Source organism: Eschscholzia californica, unplaced genomic scaffold, assembly GCF_041429995.1.
Source record: "Eschscholzia californica isolate CP2 unplaced genomic scaffold, dmEscCali1.0.p SCAF_3, whole genome shotgun sequence".
NCBI classification, from domain to species: Eukaryota; Viridiplantae; Streptophyta; class Magnoliopsida; order Ranunculales; family Papaveraceae; genus Eschscholzia; species Eschscholzia californica.
Genome location: NW_028238420.1, coordinates 8,929,090 through 8,942,184, shown reverse-complemented (window position 1 = coordinate 8,942,184; position 13,095 = coordinate 8,929,090). Strand labels below are relative to the sequence as shown.

General features: G+C 37.7%; 1 pseudogene; it reads right to left on the bottom strand.

The window, feature by feature from the left end:
• Positions 1-215: 215 nt before the first annotated feature.
• LOC147548209 (conserved oligomeric Golgi complex subunit 4 pseudogene) overlaps positions 216-13,095 on the bottom strand; it is a 36,988-nt pseudogene continuing 24,108 nt past the window's right edge.

Genomic DNA, 13,095 nt, shown 5'->3' with positions numbered 1-13,095 from the left:
AAACAGAAACATAGTAGGATTTAATACATTACACAAAATAAAAAAAGTGTAGAACATAAATATAGGCAATGTACACAAACACAACTTACTTTTCTCTTTTTGTATGCTTTCTTTTTAATTCTAATCTCTCTTGGACGACCCTTCGACTTAATTAACAATGGATCACGAATATCTTCTTTTGCATTACCCTCACAGTCGGTCGTATAACCCGTTTGTCAGCTTGTCCCTGAATTAGTTCTCTTGTCCTCTTTTGAGTTCATCTTCAACTTATATTTGGACATCCATTCTTTTAAATGATTACTGCTTCTGTCATCCAAAGATGCTTCATCTGCTATTTCGTTGAATGATATACACAATTCATCATGGCGTTTTTTCTCTACTGTTGTATCACACCCGCCATAGTTGACGCTAACCCGATTGTGAGATCTTTTCACACCCTTCCTCCATCTCCTTGGAATGTATTTCTCCGGTATGATCTTCACATCGTTTCTACACAACACCATCAGTAAATGACAGCATAACATGCCCTTAAACTCAAACAAAAGACAAATGCATTTGATATCACACTCAATAAGATGAAAAACCGTCGAATATCTAGCCTTACCATAATCCATTTTCTCTGAAATTAAATACTCATACAGTGTTCCATACTCTCTAACATCCACATAGTCACAAGTAAGTTTTCCAGCAAGTTCTGGCAGAAAATCTTGAAACTTAGCTAGTGTGTAGATCTATGTTGTTTGGGTGTGAGGCAAGCGACAACCCCCTCGCCTCGGCTTGGCGAGCTTAGGCGCGCTTAGGCGACCGCCTCATACAAAGGTTGCGGCTGCCTTTTAGCCTGTAAACTACCTATTTAAGTAACACATACATACCTAACATACAAATAACTAAATAAACTTTCAAATGTCAAATATTAAAGATTCAAAACTTAACATCAAAGCATCAAAAGTATTAAAAAGCATTCAAACAAGCAATTAACTAACAAAAACACAAGCAATTAATGCAATGTCAAGTTTATCAACCATCAAAACTTAAGTCTTGTAAAGATCTAAAAGTTTATCAACCATCAAAACAAAGTATGATAGGCATGGATAGCAACCATACTGTGTTTTAACAACAAAACAAGGTGTGCTTGCTGATTAAATTAAATGACATTAAGATTTAACAAGAAGAAGAAAGTGAAGGAGATAAAGAAATTAACGTAGAAGAAGATGAAAAAAGATGAAATCGAGTTACCTAGAGAGAAACCCTTGAACTTTGGAGAAGAAGAGGTGAACTTTGGAGAAGCACTCTTGGTCATGGAGGATGAGTCGTTCAGGGCAAAAGTAAAAAAACAGAGTATGCTTCCTCATTTAAATTAAATGACATTAAGATTTAAGAAGAAGAAGAAGAAGAAAGTGAAGAAGATGAAGAACTTAAAGAAGAAGAATGAGAAGATGAACAGGGATGAAATCGAGTTACCTAGAGAGAAGCCCTTGACTTTGGAGAAGAACTCTCGGTCATGGAGGATGAGTCATTTAGGGCAAGAGCGGAGAGAGAAATTGATTTAAAAAAATTGATTTGGGTGGACTATTGAGTTGGGCTAAAACCCTACAAACTCAAATTCTTTGGACAACCACCTATTCGACTTCGGCCGAATAACGCTTCCCCTAAGGCGGTTAAAAGGGGCGCTCGCTAAGCGTCTGAAGGCGCCACCAGGGGGAACTAGGGGATTTTGCCTCCAAACGAAGCGACCTTTTTGGCAACATGTCGCTTTGGGCACTTTGGCACGCCTTTTACAACATAGGTGTAAATGCCTCTCATCTGTTTTTCAATTTCGAAATGAGTCACACAATGCAACTCAAAATTATAAGACCTGAAGTCTTCTCTTGCCTCTTTTTCAACTTTGTCCCTTAAAGCTACGTTTTGTTGTTCAAAAAAAACCTTTAATGAGGTTTTCGCGTTGGCATTTCCATCAAAGAAACGCATTCATACTTTCACTTCGTTGGGAAGTAGACATTCCCGCTCAAAAGTAAGGTATCACAAATATTGGAATCCATGGTTTCCTCTCTCTATACATATCATCCAAACATCGATTATCCCATAAACTATAATGATCCATCATATTTTTCCACTTAGACTCGAGCTCTTCGGTGCTAAGTGTGTCGTAAACAATATCATGTAGCGTAGTATTTATCTTCTTGTGGTCTTTTTAGCTACTTAGTTTCTGAGGTATCTTCTTCATCATATGTCAAAGACACCATCAATGTCTTGTATTAGGAAAAACTTCCTCAATAGCACACCACATAGCTTGATCTAGATCTGTAATAATACCATCAGGAGCCTTACCATCCATGCGATCAAGCCAAGTCCTAAACAACCAACTAAACGTATCTGTGTCTTCATTAGACAATAAACCACAACCGAAAAGGTTGAATTGTCCATGATGGTTAATGCCAACAAAAGGAATAAAATGAAGACCATATCTATTTGTTAGTTTGGTTGTATCGAACGTCACAACGTCGCCAAATTCTTTGTATGTCTCCCTACTCCTCCCTGTAGCACATATAGACCATTATTTTTCAACCCCTTCATAACTGTAAGACTCCCCTTATAAATCCGAAGAACACCACCTTCACCAACATATTTGCAACCATTATCATCCAGAGTTCCCAAAGAGATTAGATTCCTCTTCAATTCTAGAAAATGTCTGATGTCTGTTATAGTCCTCACAACACCATCGTGCATCTTGATCAGAATAGTACCAATTCTAACCACCTTACAAGGAGCATCGTTTCCCATTAACACCTTACCACCATTAGTGACTGTGTAAGTGGAAAACCATTTCTCATGAAGACATACATGGAATGTACAACCAGTATCCAAAATCCACCTATCTTCAGCGAAGCAGGCATTGATCGCCAGAACCATAGCTTCATCACATTCTTCAATGATTGCCGAGACACTACCATCATCTTCTTCGATGACTGTTGCATCTGCTGGCTTCTTCCTAAGCTCAGGACAATTCTTTTTGAAGTGCCCCTTCATCTTACAGTTAAAGCATTTGTACTTCTTAGGTTTCGATTTAGACCGTGATCGGCCCTTCCCATCGACCACATGTTGCGACCTTCCCCTTACAACCAAACCATCTCCTGAGTTGCTTTCTTCCATTGACCTCCGTCTCAACTCCTTCGAGTTCAATGCTGCTTTAACATCCTCAAAGGTTGTAGTTGTTTTACCAGACATAAAAGAATCAACAAAGCTTTCATATGATGGTGGCAGGGATGCAAGCAATAGTACTTCCTTATCTTCTTCTTCGAATTTGACATGTATATTTGCCAAATCTAAGAATACTCGATTGAGTTCATCCATATGGTCTTTCAACAATTCCCCTTCTAACATTTGTAAACTAAATAATTTCTTCTTTAGATACAAACGATTAGTTAGAGATTTCGTCATATACCTTGTCTCCAGCTTACTCCATAGCCCATCGGCTGTACTTTTCGTCGCTACTTCCCGCAAGACCTCATTGCTCAAACAGAGTAGAATCTGACCATGAGCTCTCTCCATGAGATCTTCCTTCTCTGCTTCTGAAAGTGATTCAGCGAGTGCAGCCTTCCCATTCAACGTCTTCAGCAGACCCTGTTGAACTAATACTTCTCGCATCTTAATCTTCCAAAGATTAAAATCGTTACTTCCATCGAACTTCTCTATCTCGTATTTCGCCATCACAGAAACCTCAAAACATCAGCTCTGATACCAGTTTGTTATGTCAATCGGGGTTAATGTGAACAATATGAGTAATCCAAGACAAACAATAGGAATAGTAAAGAACAATCAAGAACAGAACACAGAGATTTACGTGGTTCGGTTGGTGAGACCTACTCCACGGCGACAACGGCCCGATGATTTCCACTATGATAAGTAAACAAGTTTACACAAGAGATTCGTGAGATTGTGCTACTGATATCTCCTTAGGGTTTAGTTTATATAGGCACTAAACCCTAATCCCACCGCCTCACCGACTCGCTACAACCGACTCTCTCTAAAATTGACATTATACACGGATAACACTAATCACCGACTTAAGCCTAGCTTCCGCACCCCAGCTCTGTCTCGGAGTCCAGCTCTGCCTCACAGCCTGCTTCGCATACCAGCTCTGTCTCAGTAATCAGCTCCGCTAACGAGTTGGCGGGTCGTAAATCAGGTTCAATACCAATCTATATTCGAGTCACTTCTAACATCACGCTCTGAAGAGTTCAACATTCTTACAGCAAAAGATATGTATAAGATAAAATACATGCATCACATTAGCAGACTCCAGCAAACCAAAAACCAAAAAATCCACAAAATATAGCAACAACATATAACAACTGGATCAGAAAACAAAAAATATTTTGAAACCCATTAAATCTTAATTGCCACAAAGTAATTCAAGACTATCTTTATCTAATGAAGATCTAATAATTAGGATTAAAAAGGGTATAAAGAGTACCTTCAAACCAATTTGTTGTTAGGAGGGTGCCAAAACCGAGCTTGAAATCTTCCTAAGTTGGAGCTTCGGTTTGGAGAGAGGGAAAGAGAAGGAGTTAGAAATTTGAGAGTTAGCAAAGAGAAAGAGGTAAGAGGGATAGAAATAGAAAGAAGAAGATCTTTGAACTTTACCTCGATCTGATGAAGAACTCATTGGGTGATGATTTGTGGCCAAAAATCGAGTTGAAATTACTCTACAAATTCAATTTGATGTTTGGTACGAAGAACCCTAGCTTTTGGTCGAGACATGTGTTCTGATTTTTATTCGAGATGGCTTCCATTGTTAGGTCTGGGTTTTTGACCAAATGGCCTTATCTTAAATCAACCAAACTTTGAGGGACTAAAGCAGAAACTCGTTTCAGAACACATCCGCTGACCCCAACACTTCACCATCTATGCCCGGCTGGAGCGCCAGCTCACCCGGTCGGGATTCCGACCGGGTATGACATCATTTTTATAGGTAAATATTATCTAGTAGATTGTGAATTCTAAATCGATGACAATTCTTAGCTCCATATCGTGGTGTTCGTTATCATCTCCAAGATTTTGCTGGTGAAGATCGTAATCCAGAACTGCAACTGAATTGTTTAACCTTCCGCATGCTTCCCTAAGCAATGTGGTTGAGAGTTATTTGGTGTGTTTAAGTCTCGATTTTGAATATTTAAGTTTGCACCTCCATTCCATTTACGACCCAAGCAGAGGTAGTGTTGGTGTGTGCATGATTGCACAATTTCCTTCGCAAAGAATCTCATAACGATCAATTTTTTGTAGAAGATGATAATGATCAATCATATATTGTACCCGTACCACTTAGTGATGATGAAATTGATAATGAATTAATTTGTCGACCACAACAACAACGTGAATAAGCTAATAACTGTTGCGACAACATATCGAATGGTATATGTAGGAAGATGCTCAACAACCACTTTAGTGTAGTTCGTTTCATATTTTTTTCAAGACTTATTCGAAGAGTATTTTGTTTTTGTATGAACACTCTTTCTAGTGAAGACTTTTTCGAATGAATATTTTAGTTCGAATATACCTTTATCGAAAATATGCAAAGGATAATTACGACGAATTATATGAATATTAATGAAATTTCAAAATAGGTATCAAAGATATGTTATGAGAATCGATATAAACATCTCTCAAGATGTCACTATAAATACTTCTCAAAATGTCGGTAGACATTTTTTCCATGTACTCAAAATCCATAAAATGTCTATGGACTCTCCAATCTCAACAAAAAATGACTACGGATATGAAGTCCACAAGAGTCTGCCAACAAAATATCTATGGACGTGAAGTCTACAAGAGTCTACTACAGTCACAATCCAAACGGCCCGCCTCTAATATAGTGGTTAAGATTTACCATGGAAAGTAAAATAGGGGTCACAGGTTTTTATATTCTTCCTAATTCCACCTTAAAGCCAAAGGAATAATAAGTGAACTTTCCATAATCTTTTTCTCACTTGACAAATTTAACAAACTATAAAAAGCTATTTTTGTTATCTCATGTCAATGCACCAAACGTAAGAAAAACGGTGGAGTGAACTGTCTTCTCTCTTTAACACTCTTTCTCTCTCTACTTTAATTCTTGGTCGTTACACTATCTCTCTCAAGATCTTCGCCAATTTGTTCTAAAAACTTCCAAGAAGATTATAAGAGATTTGTAGTTTTTATTGTTTACTCCTATGGGTCGACTTCGATGGGAATTATTTTTCCTAATTGTCTTGGCAATTTTTGTGATTACTCCTTCATGTAGTAATTCGGTTTCGGATCAGCTCCAAGAAAATTCGGTTCCAGGGACTCAAGATTCAGTATTGAGGTGTGGATCATGTGAACAATCTCCACCTCCGCCGCCTCCACCATCACCTTTATGTCCGCCACCACCAGCACCACTTCCGCCAAAGAAAAACTGTCCTCCGCCACCATCGCAGCCTTCGCCGCCGTCGCTGCCTTACAATATTTTTACACCTCCTCCTGGGGAATTATATCCGGTTGACCCGAATGGGCCAAAAGTTTCCGGTGCCGGAATGGATCTTATAAACAATTTGGTTGTTTGGGTTGTTTCTCTATCTTGTTTGTTAATGGGTTTGAAAGTTTAAGGACTGATCTCAACCAAGTACAAAATTTAATGATTTAGGGAGTCCAATTTCTAAGCTTGATTCCACTCTTTGTTGTTCTTTTTTTTTTCTTTTAGATATCAAATTAATAATGGCATTTTAATCTCTTCAACTTGTATTAGTTTTTATGAGAATTATTTAGGATTTAAATATTATTTTTCTCCAAAACTTTTCGATATATATATTTGTATTATCTCATCGTAATATATTACTGTATTGTAACAGACTCTTGTAATCTACATCAAAAGAAATTAGAATTTTATTTGTAAGAGAAAAATTATTGATTCATGTTACAATCAGAAGTTTGGAGAAAAACCAAATCTAGACGTTTCTCTTATATTCTAGGATGAAGACTTTGAAGTCACTTGTCTAATTTTCTAAGTCTAATCCAATTTTGATTGATCACCACATTTCTTTCTCTCAAGAACTTTGAATTGTAATTATGTGGAAAAAGGACATGGCAAGAATGCAAAATATGAGATGTTTGGGGTTAGGCTTTAATATGAAAGAAAGGAGCCAGCAAAGTGAAAGGGATGTGGTAATGTATGTGTATTGTAGTGGTTGATAGTGGTTGGCGTCTAACTTCATCAACTATAAAATATTAAAATATGAGTCACCTCATTTGCACCGACTAGTACACCAAACTACCAAAGAGGAATTATTGTTCAAGCATGGCTTGACTCTCCACTTTAAGTGTATATATTATATACTTTTTTTTGAGAAATATATTATGTACATGTTACATAGATGTTTTTATAATCCATAGAAGAATTGTTATAAAATCTATATTTTATTCTACAGTGATGGTATATTGTGGGTAAAGTTTGGTCGGCGACTTCGGGACGGGTACGACATAACCCGTGGGCGCCTAACAGGTTGATCCCGCCCCACCGAACATAATGTACTGGGTGAGCTCGAATGAAAAAATTCACCGGAGTCCTTGCCCAAACTCGAACCCACTATCTTCACCGATGGGTGCTTTTAGATTTTTGCCCCTTTGGGTGGCATTATATTCCGACATGAAGCCCATTATACAACGAAGCCCAACTAACAAATTCATCCACAATAACAGTCAGATGATATCTATGTAACAAATGACATAAGTTTTAATGCCATGTCATAACTTTCGTTTATAAATCTCAGTCGTCCAATCTTTTCTGTAAATCATAACCTTTCTTTTTTAAAGAGTTTTTAAAAGATAAATGTCTATAGGTCAAAATAACTACCCCACTGTCAACAGTTGGTAGCCCAAGTGGTTCCAAGGTGTTGACATAAACTCCAGAAATTCCTAGAGGTCCCAGGTTCGAATCCCAGAGAAGGTGGAATCTTTGGTTATTTGAATTAGGATTATTAAGGTATAAATAAGGCAGTGTAGTTGGGCTTTAAGCCATTATCTGGTTGGGTTATAGGTCAGGTTATGTGTAGCGCCCCAGATCCCAAATCTCAAGCTAACCCGCCTTGAAATCGAAGATTTGAGACCTTCAAACTGGATCCACGAGCAATGCCTACCATGAGTGCACAATCAAAACCTGAAAAACAAAATAGTTGGGTTCAAAACCCAACTACAGTAGATTTCCTCAAACCTAAGTCTCGGATAGCCAAGCTCAATCCACAATCAAGGAGGCATTGCATCCATATTCATTATTGGCATTATCTGAAATTTAACGTGACAATTAACATAATACAGCGAGATTTACCTCACACATGTAGAAACTAATAATTCATGTTCTTGATTATTAGGCTTTCAACGTCCTCGTATTCTAATCCAATACTAACTCTCGTAGTACAACAATCTTTTCAATAGATATAAAATGATCACACTTTTAACCAAGATAGACCTTTATAGAATCCAAACTTGACAATTAAGCCGACAAATCATTATGCCAAAAGACACAATCATCAAACTCTCATCGAATGATATGACAAGTTGGTGTCCACGTTGAACGAGAGTGTGGTCCACAAGGTCATCCATTGTGTTAGCGCCGACCCCATACGCTCCATACCTAGATCGCATCCGGTAGAGAGGGTCGAACCACCCACAAAAACTCATACAACCCTCTATCAACTCCATCACATCACACACATAATAGCAACATACAACAAACATAAGTTGAATGAGAGTGTGGTCTACAAGGTCATCCATTGTGTTAGCGCCGACCCCATACGCTCCATACCTACATCACATCCGGTAGAGAGGGTCGAACCAACCACATAAACTCATACAATCCTCCATCACATCACACACATAATAGCATCATACAACAAACATAAGTTGAATGAGAGTGTGGTCCACAAGGTCATCCATTGTGTTAGCGCTGACCCCATACGCTCCATACCTACATCGCATCTAGTAAAGAGCGTCGAACCAACCACATAAACTCATACAACCCTCCATCACATCACACACATGATAGCATCATACAACAAACATAAGTTGAATGAGAGTGTGGTCCACAAGGTCATCCATTATGTTAACGCTGACCCCATACGCTCCATACCTACATCGCATTCGGTAGAGAGGGCCGAACCAACCACATGAACTCATACAACCCTCTATCAAACCCATCACATCACACACCCATAATAGCATCACACCACAAGCATTGGCTCTAATAAAGGATTACAAATAAGTTCACCAAACCATTCAAGCCGACAACACATAACAAGTCAAAATGGATGATGCTCATAATAGATCCTCACGTGGATCACAACCTCAAACAAACAAATAACAATAATAGTTAACAAATATAGACTCACCAATATAAGGTATCATCTACCTAGGAAATACATTGCTTAGAGAATAGAACCAACCACATGAACTCATACAACCCTTCATCAAACTCATCACATCACACACCCATAATAGCATCACACCACAAGCATTGGCTCTAATAAAGGATTACAAACAAGTTCACCAAACCATTTAAGCCGACAACACATAACAAGTCAAAATGGATGATGCTCATAATAGATCCTCACGTGGATCACAACCTCAAACAAACAAATAACAATAATAGTTAATAAATATAGACTCGCCAATATAAGGTATCATCTACCTAGGAAATACATTGCTTAAAGAATAGAATCCATGTGAATTATCTCAATAAATTCGCTCATTGGAGATTGTCTCGACACCTAGTACGAAAACTATTATAACTCCTCACTCAGAACTCCAATTAATGCACCGTTTTAACCACTAGAAAGTAGGAAAATAGACCTTTCTCCCCATATAAGATACACAACAAGATTCATTATCAATCAATACCAGATCTAATTTGAAGTTAGATCAAAACATTGTCCTATATAGATGTTTTACGGAATTCAAGATATGACTAATATCTAAATCATTCAATCATTCTTTATAGAACTTATGTAATTAACAATACTAAACCTATCATGGAATAAATTGAAAAAGCCTACAAAAGAATTAGGAGATAAGAAATCTACCTCTTTTGCCTTAGATGACTTCAAGACCACAATCATGCCTCTTTCTCTCTCTGGAGAACTCCAACTCTACCTCTTTTCCTTTATTCATTCTTCTTTCACTAAGGAGTGACTAGTTGAATATTAAGAAGATATACCCACTATAACATAAGCAATACATAGATTTCTTCAATTTGTTCATCAAAATCTTCTCCAAAGAATCCCATTTCTCTTTCTCTCTCTAAGTTTTGTTCTAGATCTACAAAAAGAGCTCTAGACCCCTTTTTATATAATTACCTCAAGCAACCCTAGTTCTTCTTCTAACCCACTTCTATTTTATGATGCTCAAGCTCACACTAACTTACTCTTCATATTAGGCCCAACCCCAAATTGACCTAGAGTTTTGTTATTTCCACCTAATTTGATATATATAGAAAATATAGGTGTTACATTATGTTTGAGTGGGCAATAGGCCGGGTCATGTTAGAGTTTGAGTGGGCGGGTAGCAAGCTTATCACATCTTTGATGTATTCAATGCCTATTGTACGACAATGTAATCGGTTTCTAAAAAATAAAAAATAACTACCCCACTTCCTATAAAATCTCACAATATTTCTCTTTCTCTCTCCCCTATCTTCTCTCTCTTTAAATTCATACGATTTTCTCTCTATCTTTTCTGTTCTCTCTTTAAATCTCACACTATTACAGTTATCATTTATATTTTGTCTACTTGAATATTTCTGAATGACCAAAGTATATGTCGATAATTCGACCTAAAATGTTTATTGAAAACTCCGTGTCCTACGGGCACGGGCTATGCCCTAGTATCTCCAAAATATCTCTCACTGTTGGTAGTAGAGTTATGAAACCTAACCCCATCGCTTTAGATAAACCTCTTGCTTACTATTATATTTTCTAGACTCAAACATGTCATCTCTCCCCCTCATTCACTTTCCTGTTATTTCTAGAGACATGTTAAACTTGAGAGCGATAAACATGAAGTTCTTGAGGGAATTTCTATCTATCACTTGACATTTCTCTATAACTATTCGTTCTTCGTCTTAGTCTTGTTTTTTGTGTCATTTCTATTTGTTGTATTTTTCTCTCTCTCTCTCCTTCATGCACATAGTTCCTGTTTTTTTTGTTGCTATAAAAAAATGAAATGGAGAAGAAGGTTAACTTTGACATGCTTCCTCCACTACCGCGTTGTGGATCTCCTTATATTTCTTTATATACGCATAGGTTTCGATCTATAGAACGAACATTTGTAATTTTCAAAAATTCATATTTAGATTATTCCTTAGTGATGATCCAAATAAAGGTCATCTTTTACCAACTCAAAAAGTCAACAAAAGACCATGAATCAAATGGGTCAACCTGTGGGCCAAGTCACCAGGAAAATGGATCGAAAGAGTTTTGTCACCTAAGCCCAGAACTGGGAGGTCGACACAAGTTTCTTAGGTGCCTTAAGCCCTGATTTGGCTCTAAAAAAAACCAGGTATCCCTTGGCTAATGCTTTGTTCTGGATCTTGGAACAATAAGGGGGGAGGGGGGGGGGGTTATGGGCATCAGCTCAGACCATCAGCTTGTCTTGCGTCAAGGAACGGGAAGGCCAATCTAAGTCGAACGTTTACCTAATGGAAGCCTTGACCTGATCTATGGTCTAGAAAAGAAAAAGTAACAATCAACTAAGCAAGCGAGTCTCGTTCGAGCTTCAAATAGAGCCTGAACCGGGCTAGGTGAAACTTGCCAAAAACTAACTTTTTATATGCAATCCATGTATCACTGATGACCATCTATCAAATTCGAAAGATACACAAACAAGGAAAGTTATCATTTTGACGAACATCAAAGTGTGATTTCATCTAAGTCGTGGATCCTCACCTCATCATCTCAGCTGATCACCACAGTAAATCAACCGAGCCTATATAAGTACATCAGGTTCGCCCTAATCAAGAATGCAAAGTTCATTCTCTAAACTCAGATTTTGAATTCAATTCTTTAACTGCAAAAATACCCCCACTGACTTGAGCGTCTAAGAGGTTTCTGAGTTTTTTTTGAGATTCTTTCCCCCCAGATTACAAGAAGAAACTCATTATCTGGTTTTGTTGATTTTGCATCACCTAAATGATAAACTAAAGTCAACTTCAGAAATCATAAGTTTGGCGCTACATAGAGGAGTCCAACAAAAATCTTGAACGTGAAATAGCTCAAACTTTACAACCTAGTTTCCTCGCGGAATCTACCACGTGCGCCCAAATTACCGTAAGTTCGTTGTTTCTAAAGAAGAAGATTTGGAGGTCGAGATTCCACACTTAAGAGGAGAAAAGAAACGCGGCGTAGATAACATGTTACTCTTGCAATCCACTCTCGTAAAACTGTAAAAAGAAATGGACCAATTGAAAAAGTCCAAAGAGACTCCAATCCCTTGCTAAGAATCTATTCGCTACTCCGACTGCTACATCCACCCCTTTTATCGGGAACGATAAGAAATTAAAAGATTTATGTACTCTTGAGAAAAAGGTAATGCCCTTGTGCCAGGTGTTATCTATCGTAAGTTGCATGCTAATCATCAAGGAGAGTGGTGGAAGCGACACCATGGTAGTCGAGCTGAAGAAGAAACAGGCGAACTTGTTCGAGTTGATTGAGAAGACATGGATAAAGTATCCATATGCACCGTAAGAATTTGAATGTCTCGTGTGAGAACCAGTGACAAGGTCAGAAATTCTCCTGTGGGGCCATTTTGTGTAAATAAGTAAAAACCCATATTATAGAAGTACTTGGTTTCGGCTATAACGACCAAATATCATCAAAAGTTACTTCTGATCAGGGTCGACACTAAGGGGCAAGCGAGCGAAGCTTTGCTTCGAGCCCCAGGGTCAGAGGGCCTCCATGAAACTAAAAAAGATAATTATGGGGCCCCTATATATTTCTTTTATTTTAATAAGAAAAATTTCCAAATGTTAGAGATTCCAAACAATCCAAGTTCTAGTTCAAGTATAAGCATTTTCCTTTATATTAAATTGTATTT